This window comes from Sus scrofa, chromosome 6 (genome assembly GCF_000003025.6).
Source record: "Sus scrofa isolate TJ Tabasco breed Duroc chromosome 6, Sscrofa11.1, whole genome shotgun sequence".
Taxonomy (NCBI): domain Eukaryota; kingdom Metazoa; phylum Chordata; class Mammalia; order Artiodactyla; family Suidae; genus Sus; species Sus scrofa.
In genome coordinates this window covers 32,179,583-32,193,728 of record NC_010448.4, presented here as the reverse complement: position 1 = coordinate 32,193,728, position 14,146 = coordinate 32,179,583, and positions in this window count along the sequence as shown.

Sequence of the window (14,146 nt, the reverse complement as noted above, 5' to 3'; positions counted from 1 at the left end):
TAGAATATATGTGATTATACAGGGTGTAAAAGTACCAGTGGCGATCCTCCATAAAAGATGCTGATATTCACCAAAATGTAATAGACGCAAGATGAGCTAAGAGTTCTTGGGCGGCCAAGAACCCTGATCAACTCTGATCCTCAATCTCCTTATGTGCAGAATGAAAAATTTGAATTTGCTGGTGTCTAAGGTATTTTTCAGCTTTAATTTTCTCACTTCTTGAATAAAAGCAAAACAAGATGCAAATGTTCTAACTTTACCGGGCTTGGGCTCTGAGGTAAAAGGAAAGGCTAGGACTCCATCCTTTGTCTTGAGGACTTAGGAGTGTTCTGGAAGTTTCGAACGGGGGCGGTCTGCAGGGAGACAAGCTTGGGAGGCACGAACAAGGTCACTGCAGATACTAGCGAAGAGGAGTCTTTGCCGGTTGCTAAAGATAAAGACGACTAATGACCTGGGAATGTGACGCCCCCACCTCCAACGGCTGCAATCCATGGTGCCTGCTTGAATGGGTGCCCAAAGGGAGGCCAGGCAATGCCTTAAAAAACACCTCTCTGGTCCACATGGGCGCTTTAGCTCTGCTTCCTTCAGCCCAGGACCCACCCACATCTTTCCTTCCTCATGGGGCCTCCCACGACTTCAGAGCATCTGTCAGCATCCAGCCAGGAAAACAGAACTGAAAGCACCCTGAAGGCACTGAAGGTGGAGAACAAGTTACAAAACTGTTAGAAAAGCTCCAGGGCCATCAGGAGAAGACAACAAGGCAACCTGAAGAGCTGCAGGGACAAAGGGAGACACCCAGAGGCTCCCTATGGGGCTGGAACAAGAAAGGGGAGAACACCACAAGGGAGGTGGAATCACGGAGGTGATGGAGCCAGCGGCTGCCACCGGAAGAAAAGAGAGAAGAGGAAGAAATGCCGGGATGTCTCCCTCCCCTCAATCCCACCGAGACGGCGGTGCCACACCTTAGACAATCCAGATGGGCAGGGGAGCCTGGGAACTGCGTCTGCCGACGTCAGCCTTGAGGTGCAGAGCGGAGCCGCGGAGGGGTGAGAACTGGGTCTCCGAGCAAGCGCACCATGACCCGCACAGCCGGGAAACTTTTTCTCCCAGCAAATTGGAATTACGCTCCCCCGTGGTAGAGATTGTGTCCCCCTTGGTAGAGATCGTGTCAGTAGTTCCACTGTGCCTGGCACACAGCAGGCATTTCGTAAATATTTGTGGAATGAATGGGTGAAGGAACCAAGCCAATGCACAGGACCGCCTTCAAGCCCTGCTGGAGAAAGACTTATCCTCTTTGGAAAAACAGCCTTGAATTCGCTCAAAGAAGGAAGTGCATGAGATTTCGTGGACCCCAGAGTTACCTGCCTGCTGGCCTGCCATGATTCTGGGACCACATTCTCTGCACAGACTCACCTCTCAGGGTTCACATAGTCCCCACGTAGCTCCTGTTAAGTAGTTCCTACTTAAGTGGCATATTTAGGCCATATCAGAGGAGAAAGCAGTTGACAAGAATGAACTGAACATTCTGAGGTTATAGGAGCGGATGGGATTTTAGGCTTGGGAATAGCTACTTCAATTAAAATAATTCTTTCCAAGTACAATTTGCAAGATGTAATTTTTATGTCTGACTCTCCTCGAAAATCTTTCACCTTTTTATGACATCTCCATAATTACTTTTGGAGAAGAACACTTCCTTTTCTAAAAGCTACGGGTTTCTGAAATATCAGTGATTCCTTCCTCAGTCCCACAGTTCTTAAGATAAAACAAAGGTCCAGTTTATACAGAAGACTTCAGTCCTGGGATGGGTCCATTGGTGGTTTACCAACCACCTAAAGTATTAAAAAAAAAAAAAAAAAAAAAAGGAGGGGGCAAAAAAGAGGTTCCCAGGCATGACTGCTCCTCAAAACCATCTCAAAAAAAATTTTTTTCTATTTATGGCTGCACCTGCGCATATGGAAGTTCCACAGCCAGGAGTCACATGGGAGCTGCAGCTGCAACCTACGCCACAGCCATAGCAACACCAAGCCAGGTCTCTGACCTATGCTGCAGCTTATGGCAATGCCAGATCTTTAACCCACTGAGCCAGGCCAGGGATCAAAGCCACATCCTCACAGAGAGAACATCAAGTCTATAACCCACTGAGCCACAACGGGAACACCTCAGATTTTTTTTTTTTTTTTAGTATATTTCCAAGTCTCTTCCTAGAGATTCTGTTCAGCAGGGCTGGGATGGGGCCCACGTATCTGCATCATAAAATTCCCTACATGACGTCATTGATCAGACATTTGGGGTCCCACTAGGCTCCTTTCAAGCTTTGACATTCTAAGCATCTCAGTCTTTTCTTTAGCAAAGGAGTGCTTGTCCCAGCAACCCCTGCTTTGTAAAGAGACCCTCAAAGGACAAGAATTCTGCCCCAACAATGTTCTGCTTGATGGTTCTCACCAGTGAGAACAGCAGCCACTGTTTACTGAGGGTTTCTATGCAGTCAAGCTCTCAGCAACGCCAAGTGAGCTAAGGCCTTTTCCAACACTGCCTTAATTCTTGCAGCAGCTCTCCCCAGTAGGTCTGAGAACCTCCCTCCCACAAGTGAGACAACCAAAAGGCTTTTGAGAGGCTGAGAAGCCTGCCAAAAGTCCCTTGGCTTCATATGGGTGGAAGCAGGATTTGAACTCACAGCTGTTTGATTCCAAAACCCTAGGTCTAACCACTGCACTAGCCCATCTGCTCTGACAAAGGGCACAGTATTCCCATTTAGACAGAGGTATTGGAGACAGGGACAAGATCCAAATCCCAGCTAGTCCTCTTGATGAGAAAGTGTGCAAAGATCAGCAGAAAAGTAAAAGCATACCCTTTTTTTTCAAGCCAAAATCCCACGGCTGCCATTGTTTACAACAGCCAAAAGGTGGAAACAACCCAAACGTCCATCAACAGAGGAATAGGAGTTTCCTTTGTGGCACAGCGGGAACAAATCCAACTAGTATCCATGAGGCTGCAGTTTCAATCCCTGGCTCTCTCAGTGGGTTAAGGATCCAATGTTGCTGTGAGCTGTTGCACAGGTCGCAGACGCAGCTCAGATCTGGCGTTGCTGTGGCTGTGGTGTAGGCTGGCAGCTGTAGTTCTGATTCGACCCCTAGCCTGGGAACTTCCATATGCCTCAGGTGCAGCCCTAAAAAGCAAAAAAAAAAAAAAAAGTGAATAGATTTAAAAATACAATGCTATGTATATATTATTCAGCCAGGAAAAAAAGAAAAAAGAAAATCCTGCCATTTGTGTCATGGATGGACCTTAAGGTCATTATGCTAAGTGAACTAGTAAGTCAGACAGAGAAAAGACAAATACTGTATGATTACACTTACATGTTTAATCTTAAAAAATTTAAAAAAAAACCTCAGCGATGTAGAGAACAGATTGGTGGTCGCCCGAGTCAAGGGGTGGGCAAATTGGGTGAAAATAGTCAAAACCATACGAATGTGCAGTTACAAGATAATAAGTCCTGTAGTTAATAATATTGTATTGTATGTTTAAAATTTGCTAAGAGAGTAAATCTTAAAATTTCTCATCCCAAGAAAAAATGATAAATATGTATGGAGATGGATGGTAACTAAACTTATTATTGTGATCATTTCACAATAAGTACCTATATCGAATTGTTACACTGTACACCAAAAACGAATACGTTATATGGCAATTATATCTCAGTTCTTAAAATGTGGTATATGCTTACAATGAAGTATCATTCATCCTTAAAAATGAATGGAATTCTGGTGCGTGCTGCAAAATAAACTTTGAAAACATTTTGCTATGGGAAATAAGCCAGACACAAAAGAACAAATATTGTAGGAACTCAGTTATATGAGGTATCTGGGAAAAATGAACACACACAGCGCTGGAAAGAAGAACCTGTGTGACCAGGGGATTGGAGGGGGTTGGGAAATGAAGGCTTACAGCTTGATGGATACAGATCTTCCTTGGAATGATGAAAAATTCCAGAAACGGTTGCAGGACTCTGTGAATGGACTGAATGCCACTGAATCTTACATTTAAATGAGGTTAAAATAGTGAAAAGACAAAACAAAAAAACACAACCCAAATGGGTTAACCCCAGAAGTATAAGAAAAGCTTAATATTAGGCAATCCATACATGTCACTCACTTTGACTAAAATAGATTAAATTTTTAAAAATCTTGCTATTGTCACTGAGCTCAAAATTATTTCCTATGCTAATGCTTCCCAGTCAAGTCTCTTGAAATTTTTAGCCAAATCATTAAAGTAAGGTATCAACAGGATACCACTGTAGAAATGGCACCAGGAGTTTCCTTATGGTTCAGGGCATTAAGGATCTAGCATCGTCCCTGCTGTGGGTTGGGTTTGATCTCTGGTCCCAAAACTTCTGCATGCAGCAGGTGCTGCCAAAAAGATAAAAAGAAAAAAAGAAATGGCACCAGATAAGGGTCATTTGTAGAGCTTTCTAGTCTTTTATTTTACTTTTTTCTTCCCTTGGTCCAGGGAAATCAATTCAGTAAACATATGGACTGTGTTTTAAACTGTGATTTATGAGGCTATTTAAGTACTCTTTGCTGGAGGTTCTTTTGCCTCCCAGCATTTCCAATTTCACTATTCCCAAAGACTTCCAAATTGAAAATATTTCAGCCAAGTAAACTTTATGTTTTAAATTTTTTCACAGATGATTTACAACGTTGTGTTAGTTTCAGCAAAGTGATTCAGACATATATAAGTGTGTGTGTGTGTGTGTGTATTCTTTATTATATAAGTTGTTTTTATCTGCTAATCCCAAACTCCTAATTTATCCTTCCCCCACCTTTCCTTTTTGGTGACCTTAATTTTCTTTTCTATGTCTGTAGGTCTGTTTCTGTTTTGTAAATAAGTTCATTATATCTTCTTTTTTTTTTTTTTAAGAGTCCACATATAAGTGATATCATATGATATTTGTCTTTCTCTCTCTGGTTTACTTCACCTAATCTCTAGGTCCCTACATTTTGCTGCAAATGGCTTTATTTCCTTCTGTTTTATGGCTAAGTAATATTCCACTGTATATATTACCATGTCTTCTTTATCCATTCCCCTGTCGATAGACATTTTAAGTTGCTTCTGTGTCTTGACTACTGTAAATAGCACTGCAACAAACATTGGGATGATCTTATCTTTTAAAATTAGAGTTTTTATCTTTTCCAGATATATGCCCAAGCGTAGGTTTGCTGGATCATATGATAAGTCTATTTTTAGCTTTTTAAGGAACCACCATACTGTTTTAGGTGAACCTGTTAATGTACAATGGACTTTTGAAATTTTTTCCCATTGCAAGTTGTGTGGAGTTCCCCACTCACCTGCAAAGAGACTTGAATAGAACCATTCTCTACAGCTCAGGAAGAGGAGCGATGAAACAGTAATAAACTCTATAAAATCACAACCCATCTGAAGCTGCAGAAAGAAATGCACCAAATTCTAGGAGGCCAGAGTCTACAGAACTCCTGTTTTTAAGTGTCAAAGATGTAAGCAAGAATAAAATACTTGGAGTGAGCCTTGTGACTCAGTGGGTTATGAACCCGACTAGAATCCATGAGGATGTGAGTTGGATCCCTGGCCTTACTCAGTGGGTTAAGGATCCAGCATTGTTGCAAACTCTGGCACAGGTCGCAGATATGGCTCCGATCCAGCATTGCCATGGCTATAGCAGAGGCCTCAGCTGCAGCTCCAATCATCCCCTAGCCTGGGAATTTTCATGTGCTGCAGGTGTGGTCCCCCAAAAAGGGAATAAAATACTCAACTCACAGTGGCATAACGAACCCTACATTGTTCAGGCTATATGTGTGAATACATGCTGCCAAAGCTTTGGGTACACATGTGGCTGACATCTTTATTCTGGATTCTTAAATAAACACTCAATAATTATTATTAACACATTATTTAAATTTAAGTAACCTAGAATGATTAATGTTTGGAAAGGCTGAAGTATTTGTACAATATCTACCCCCTTCCAAAAAAACTGCAATGCTAAGGAAGGCTAGATTACTTCATGGCTCAGACAGCAACAGTGAGACAGTAACAGGAAGAGGTCATGGGTCACCTCAAGGTACCAACTGGGAAAATCTATAAATCCAACCACAGTACATCCAGACTTTGGTACTCTTGCCAAAGAGAAAGTCATTTCCTATTCCCCTATTCACTGTGCTGTACTCTCAGGGTCCCTTCTCTGACTCCAACAAGCCAAGCTCCTTCCCACCTGGAGTCGTTTGTTTTGTTTTGTTTTGCTTTTTAGGGCTGCACCTATGGCATACAGAGGTTCCCAGGCTAGGGATCAAATCAGAGCTGCAGCTGCCAGCCTACACCACAGGCGCAGCAACACCAGATCCGAGCCGCATCTGCAAACTCCACCACAGCTCACATCAATGCTGGATCCTTAACCCACTGATCAAGCCCAGGGATCGAACCTGCATCCTCATGGATACTAGTCAGGCTCGTTACCACTGAGCCATGATGGGAACGTCCCTGCCTGGGAGTCTTTACACATGCTGTTCCCTCCCACTGGAATGATCTCCCTAGTGAACTCTGCTTGTTTGCATGATCTATCTTTCAGACGTCTGCTCAAATGGCTCTTCTTCTGGTTACCTTCATTAACTCCAGCCTTTTAGGTCCTCGGTTACATGCCTGTCCCTGTCCCTTGGTAGCTCTCATTACAACTGGAATAGTAGCTTATGTAATTAATTCATGTGTGCTTCCCCCCCAAATTCTAAACTCCATGAGTGCAGAACTGATTGTGAACTTATCAGTTACATATTTCGGAGGGCCCAGTGCAAAATGAAAACGTAGACCCTCCTGTTTGAAAATGACTAAGAATTTCAAGACAGCAACAAGAGGACATTAAACCAAGCATGGGAGTTCCTCCTGTGGCACAGTGAGTTAATGATCTGGCTCATCCCTGTGGCATTGGGGGTTCAATCCCCAGCCCAGCCCAGTGAGTTAAGGATCCAGCATTGCTTCAGCTGTGATATAAGTCACAGATGCAGCTCAGATTCAATCCCTGGCCAGCGAATTCCTATATGCCATGGTTACGGCCAAAAAAGGAAAAAAAATTTTTAAATAATAAATAAATGCATAAATAAATAAACCAAGCATGGTGTGGCTGCACGTGTGGGCTGAACCCCAGCAAAGGAGAGCTCACAATAAAGATGGCATAGTAAAAGACCGTGAACTCCCCTCCTCCCGTGCAAACACCAAAATCATAGCTAACTGCTGAACTCCCACCAATAAAAAAAGACTGGAACCTGCCAAAAAAGATATCCTACATGCAGGGATATAACGAAGAAACCAGGAGTTCCCGTCGTGGCTCAGTGGTTAACGAATCCGACTAGGAACCACGAGGTTGCGGGTTCAGGTTCGATCCCTGGCCTTGCTCAGTGGGCTAGGGATCCGGCATTGCCGTGAGCTGTGGCCCCGCCCATTGCCGTGGGCTGTGGCCCCACCCAACAGCCTGTAGGTTCCAGTACTGGGACACTTTAGGCCAAACAACCAACAGGGTAGGAACACAGCCCCACCCATCAGAAGTCAGGCTGCCTAAAGACGTCCTAAGCCCACAGCTACCTCTAGACACACCCATTGTCACAGCCCGACCCACCCGAGGGTCAGGACTCAGCTCCACCCACCAGTGGGCAGGTACCAGCCCCTCCCACCAGGAAGTCTGCGCAAGCCTCGCTCACCAGGGAGCAGACACCAGCAGCAAGAAAACTAGAATCCAACAGCCTGTAGAACTGAGTCCAGAAACACAGACATTTAGACAAAATGAGATGGCAGAGGACTACGTTGCAAAGGAACAAGAGAAAACCCAGAAGAAAAACGAAGTGAAGCGGAGATAGGCAATCTACCAGAGAAAGCCTTCAGAGCAGTGATCATAAAAATGATGGAGAATCTCAAAAAACCAAGCATGGCACCCTCATAAGGATGTAGCCATGGGCACAGCATCCAATGAAGCTGGCTCTGGTCTTTCTTGTTTACACTGTATCCCCAGTTCCCACGTACTTGCTACAGAGTAGGTGCCCAATAAGTATTTATTTATTTATAAATAGATAGAGTGCAGAAATCGTCTGACGTTCGCTTCTTCCTTTGCTGCATCCATCACCCATCACTTCAAGCCAAGACACACGATTCCTGCTACGGTCACTCCTTTGCAACCAGCTTTGCACCACTTTCTTTAAAGGTTAGAAACTTCCCTGGCAGCCTCACTGAGGAGTCCCTAAAATAGAGATTTCGCAGAAGTTGCAACGGAGAAATGTATGTTTCTGTTTCCTTAAAGGAGGCTCCAGTGCATCCTTCAGTGAACTGTTCTTGAAGAGGAGGGAAAAATCAATGCCTTCAGAGAGCATTATGTTGCCCTGAATAATCCTGAAGCTGCCCATGACTTACGGTAGAGGGTATAATTGAAGTGAGAATAAACTGCACACCATTTCAAAGTCTACTAAATTGAAACCGTTCTTTTTGTTGACACATGCTTGGGAAGCTGTAGATAATGTGATTTAAAATAAATACACTGGCCCAGTATACTTATATAATTGAAATAAATATGGAAGAACCCATAGCGTCCACAGGCAGTTGGGTACATTAACCCCTTATGTACCAGGTGGCAGGACACCTGGATGAGAAGGTAGCTGTGACCCTGAGTAAATTCAGGGAAAGAAAAAGGGCACACACTCACAGATGAGATGGATGCTTTGAAATGTTGAGTTTTCAGAGAGTTTCTGTAGAAAAATCCTGCCAGTTGATGAATCCTCTCTGGATTCTCCCACCATGCAATTCTGTTGAGTCAATATGCAGGGCTCCTGATGCCCCAGGGCAACGGTTGCTGTAGATTTAAAGAAAGAGAGAGAGCAGAGAATTAGTTTCCCTTCCTCTGATGGTTCCCAGGGAACAATAAAGAGCAAAACTCCAAAAACTGCAATAAAATGGTTTCATCAGGGCTCTTCTGAGCAATCCAAATGTGGAATTTCTCAGTCAGGATGTACCTGAAACCCAAGGGGGTGTGTATCTATCAGCTAGGGGGAGAGAGAGCCACAATGAGTGAAAAGAGTCTTGTCATAGGGTTTAGCTCATCAGTGATCCAGAAGCCAGTTCATCTTCCATGAAGGTCTGTTGCCCTGTGTCTGGTGTTGAAGTCAGCAAGCTTAGCCCTTGCAAAACGCAGATAATCATATAGGAGAGTGAATAAGGCCAACATAGAATCAGAAGAACATTCTGGAACCACAAGAAGTAGTGGGAAGGGGTATCTGGCTCTCATGGGAACCTACTGCAGTCCCTTGTCACCTCCGAGCCTTTAGCCTCACTGATACAGATGAGCTTCTGGAGAGCCCTACCCAACCCGGATGCAGAATTCAGAGAAGCTGAGGGAGGAGCTGGTAGAAGTGGGAGAAGCCGTGGACCCCTCCTCCCCAACCCTGGGCTGATCCACGCTGACATCTGGTCAGCAGACCCAGAGCCCCAGTGTGAACTGCAGCCTAACCTGACCTTCCTAACACCTTCCATGGAAAGACGGCAGCACCATCACTTCCACCTTCCACACCTTACCCCGGCTTCTCTCACAACCAAGCTTAATCGAAAACCATGCAGGGAAAAGAATTCTGAAAAATTCAAAGAAAGAAATTCTAGGAAATGTAGCTCCAACTTCTGTAAAGGTGATATAAATCCCTGGGGACAATAAGCAGCCAGACACCAAAAGCATGTTTCACCAGAGCTCTTTTGAACAATCTTTGAATCTTTTCAGTTAGAACGTCCCCTAACACCCAAGGGATTGTAACTAGAATTGGACACAGCCCTAGATTTGGGTAGAACTAGGGTGTGCAAACAGCAGGGGTCTCAACTGGGGACCATTTCCCCCAGGGGGAACTTGCTGATTCTGAAGGCATTTTGGGGTGTCACAGCTGGGAGTGTGCTACAGGCATCTGGTAGGAAGAGACCAGAGATGCCATGAAACATCCCACAGTGCACAGGAGGCAGCCACCCACAACCAAGAAATATGCAGACTAAAATGTCAAGAGTGCCGAGACCAAGAAGCCCAGCCAGAAAGGAAGGGATACAGGCTCTCCTAGTGTCATTGAGGGTTCCAGGAAAAAAGTATTATATATCATTTAAAAACTCCGTACTTCCCACTAGAAGTAAGAGAATCTGACTGATAACAGAAATGAGCTAGAGCAGTCTGTATTGATTAGTATGTATTGGTTTGGTTAATGATGGCGGGGGAAAAAAAGCCAATCGTACAACAAGCGGTATACATGCTACACTGCCTTTTTGGTAACAGGCAATGCACACAAATGTCAAGGCTACCTTTTTTCCAGAAACAAACTCTGAGGCCAGGGTTCAAGTTCAAGTTGTTAAGTGAGACAGGGAATGAAGGGGGCTGACATAGGATGCATTACTTCGTCAATTACCACCATAGGAAAAAGGAAGCTCAGTCCTGCTAAAGACTCTGAAAGGCAGAGTAGAACCTCAGTTAATCCATCCGAGTGGTGAGGGAGCTGGGGTATTTAATCACCAGTTCCTATCAGCCATTGATTACTTGAGGGCTGCTTCTGGGAATGGGGCATGGGACGGGGGAGGGAGAATTAATTCCCTGTGCCTCGTGGGCTTCAGTGGCCAATGAAAGTCTGAGGTCAGAGAGAGGTCTCAGGCAAGGGCATGTAAATACTGGCAGGTGGAAGTCAAGCAGGCAAGAACTGAACGGGAAGGATGAGGAGACAATGATAGCATCTGCCACTACTATTAAACAAAAGTTCTTAATAACTAGGGTCTTTTTATGGAAAGGACAGCATGCCAAAATCCTTTGACTTAGCCTTAGATATGTTCCCTTTTCACTTGGGATATTTGAAATATGGTTGCAGGCATTTTGAGATCCTCTAAGCCTGGAAGACATTTATATGAAATCTCACTCTAAAGACATACATAAGAAAGCATAGAGCGTTCCCTCTGTGGCCCAGGGGGTTGAAGACCTGGCATTGTCTCTGCAGTGGCTCAGCTCACTACTGAGGCACAGGTTTGAACCCTGGCCAAGTACAATGGGTTCCAAAGATCCAGCATTGGCGCAGCTGTGGCATAGGTTGCAACTGTGGCTCACATTTGATCCCTGGCCTGGGAACTTTCATATGCCACAAATGCAGCCAAAAAAATAGAAGAAAATAAGAAAGCATAATATTTGCCCCCCAAAAAACCATTTTGGATCTGCAAAGGAAGACAGTATTTGTCCAAGGGAAAAATAGCACTCAGGATCTTTTTGTTGGTTGCGATATTTACCTGTGAAGACAGGTGACATGAAGCTATCCTGCTTTATCAAAGAGCCTCGTGGGCAGGTGCCTGCCCTGGCTGAGCTTACATTCGGGGTGTCTGGTGGATATGGGGATAAGGGGGTCAGAGGGGAAAGAGCATAAAGTCAATAGTGGTAAGTAAAATAAAAGGAATAAAAGAGAGTTTAGGAGTTCCTGTCGTGGCGCAGTGGTTAACGAATCCGACTAGGAACCATGACGTTGCAGGTTCGATCCCTGCCCTTGCTCAGTGGGTTAACAATCCGGCATTGCTGTGAGCTGAGGTGTAGTTCGCAGACGCGGCTCAGATCCCGAGTTGCTGTGGCTCTGGCGTAGGTTGGCGGCTACAGCTCTGATTAGACCCCTAGTATGGGAACCTCCATATGCCGTGAGAGCAGCCCAAGAAATGGCAAAAAGACAAAAAAAAAAAAAAAGAGAGAGAGAGAGTTGAGCAGCGGAGAACAAATAGGGGCAGGGGAGGCCCCCTCAGCAGGGGTGGTCAGGAAAGAAAGTGAGATTTTAGTTGGGACCTGGATGATGAAGAGCCCACCAGCTTCTCTATATGGAAAGAGAGTTTCCAGCAGAGGGAAGAGTAAGTGAAGAGGTTTCAAGCCAGAAAACCCCATTGTATTACTTACATGTGGAATCTAAAATATGGCACAGACAGACCTATCTATGGAACAGAAACAGACTCACAGACATGGAGAACAGACTTGTGTTTGCCGGTATGGGGTGGGAGGGAAGGAGTGGGATGGAGTGTGAGTCTGAGGTTAGGAGATGCAAACCATTATGCTTAGAATGGATGAGCAGGAGTTCCTGTCCTGGCGCAGCAGAAACGAATCCAACTAGAAACCATGAAGTTGCAGGTTCAATCCCTTGCCTTGCTCAGTGGGTTAAAGATCTGGGGTTGCCACGAGCTGTGGTATAGGTCGCAGATGCAGCTCAGACCTGGTGTTGCTGTGGCTCTGTCATAGGCCAGCAGCTGTAGCTCTGATTCGACCCCTAGCCTGGGAAGCTCCATATGCTGCAGGTGTGGCCCTAAAAAAAATTTAAAAAAAAAGAATGGATGAGCAATGAGGTCCTGCTCTAAAGCCCAGGGAACTGTGTCCAATCGCTTGCAATAGAACATGATGGGAAATAACATGAGAAAAAAAAAAAAATATATATATATATATATATATGAATGACTGGGTCACTTTTCTATACAGAAGAAATTGACAGGACATTGTAAACCAGCTATAAAAACAAATTTTTAAGAAAGGAAAACCAGGTTGGCTCATTGGAGGCAGGGCTGCATCTTAGCCTGGGAGAGTGGGAGAGTGTGGTAAAAGATGCCAATGGAGGGGAGTTTCCATCGTGGTGCAGTGGTTAAAGAATCTGACTAGGAAGCATGAGGTTTCGGGTTCCATCCCTGGTCTTGCTCAGAGGGTTAAGGATCCGGTGTTGCCATGAGCTGTGGTGTAGGTCGCAGACGCGGCTCGGATCCCATGTTGCTGTGGCTGTGGTGTAGGCTGGCGGCTCAGTCTGATTAGACCCCTAGCCTGGGAACTTCCGTATGCCGTGGGAAGCAGTCCTAGAAAAGGCAAAAAGACAAAAAAAAAAAAAAAAGAGAGAGAGATGCCAATGGAGGAGCAGGTGGGCTCTTGATGGGGTAGAACCTCTGGCATGCTTCTGCATCCCATACAGAATTAGTTTTACTCCCATTACTCTGGGCTGACAGAGGAGGACCTTAAAGCAGGAGATTCATCTGAATGAATCTACATCTTTAAAAATCCTTCCTAGAGACTGTGTAGAGAAGGGGCCCAGGGTGGGGCTTGGATGGGGGGCAAGAATGGGAGCAGAGAGACCAGTTACGGATGGGGAAATGGATGACCAAGTAGAGGGAGGGAACGCTCCGTTCAAGGTCAGGCAGCAAGAAAGGAGCATCTCTGAACGGGCTCACTTCCCTCCTAGGGAGAGCATCTTGCTCCAGCTGGAGAGAGGGAACCACCAGGAGCCTTCATCCATGGCAAATAACCAGCCCCTCCCCAGTGTCACATAGCCTCTGGGCTGCCAACAAACATTCATTGTTGGATTTTTAAATGTTTTGCTAAATGCGTCAAAAAAAAAAAAAAAAAAAACTCGTTTTATTCAAAGCAGCATTTACAGTCACTTTACAGCTGGTGGCTGCTAATTGTCATCTGTTAGGTTGGGCATCAGAATGTGGAATCAGAAAGTCTGTCCATCTGTCCTGGGCTCTCTCGGGCTTCCTTATGCTCCCCATCCACAACCCGCCTTCTCACCACTATCTCCTGAGCCAGCCCTTGTGTCTCTTGGTACTTAAGCCAGCCCTCTCTGGGAGGAAGAGACAAGTTCTTTTTTTCTTTTTTCTTTTTTTTTTTTTTTTTTCTTGTCTTTTTAGGATTGGACCTGAAGGTTCCCAAGCTAGGGGTTGAATCGGAGCTGTAGCCACAGGCCTACACCCACCACAGCAACACCAGGTCCGAGCCGCATCTGCAACCTACATCACAGCTCACAGCAACGCCAGATCTTTAACCCATTGAGCAAGGCCAGGGATCCACCCCGTGTCCTTATGGATACTAGTTGGGTTTGTTAACCTCTGAGCGACGACAGGAACTCCAAGAATGTGTATATATGTATGCATAACTGAATCACTTGACTCTACAGCAGAAATTAACACAACATTGTAAATCAACTATACTTCAATATGGCAAATTTTTAAAAAAGAAAGTTTCATAGCTAAAAACCAAAACACATTTTTGAAAAATTTTTTGAAAAAGAAAGAAGGCATGTGGCAAATTGCTGATTATCTCCAAATCCTTCTTGTCTTCTGGGGCTCATGTTCC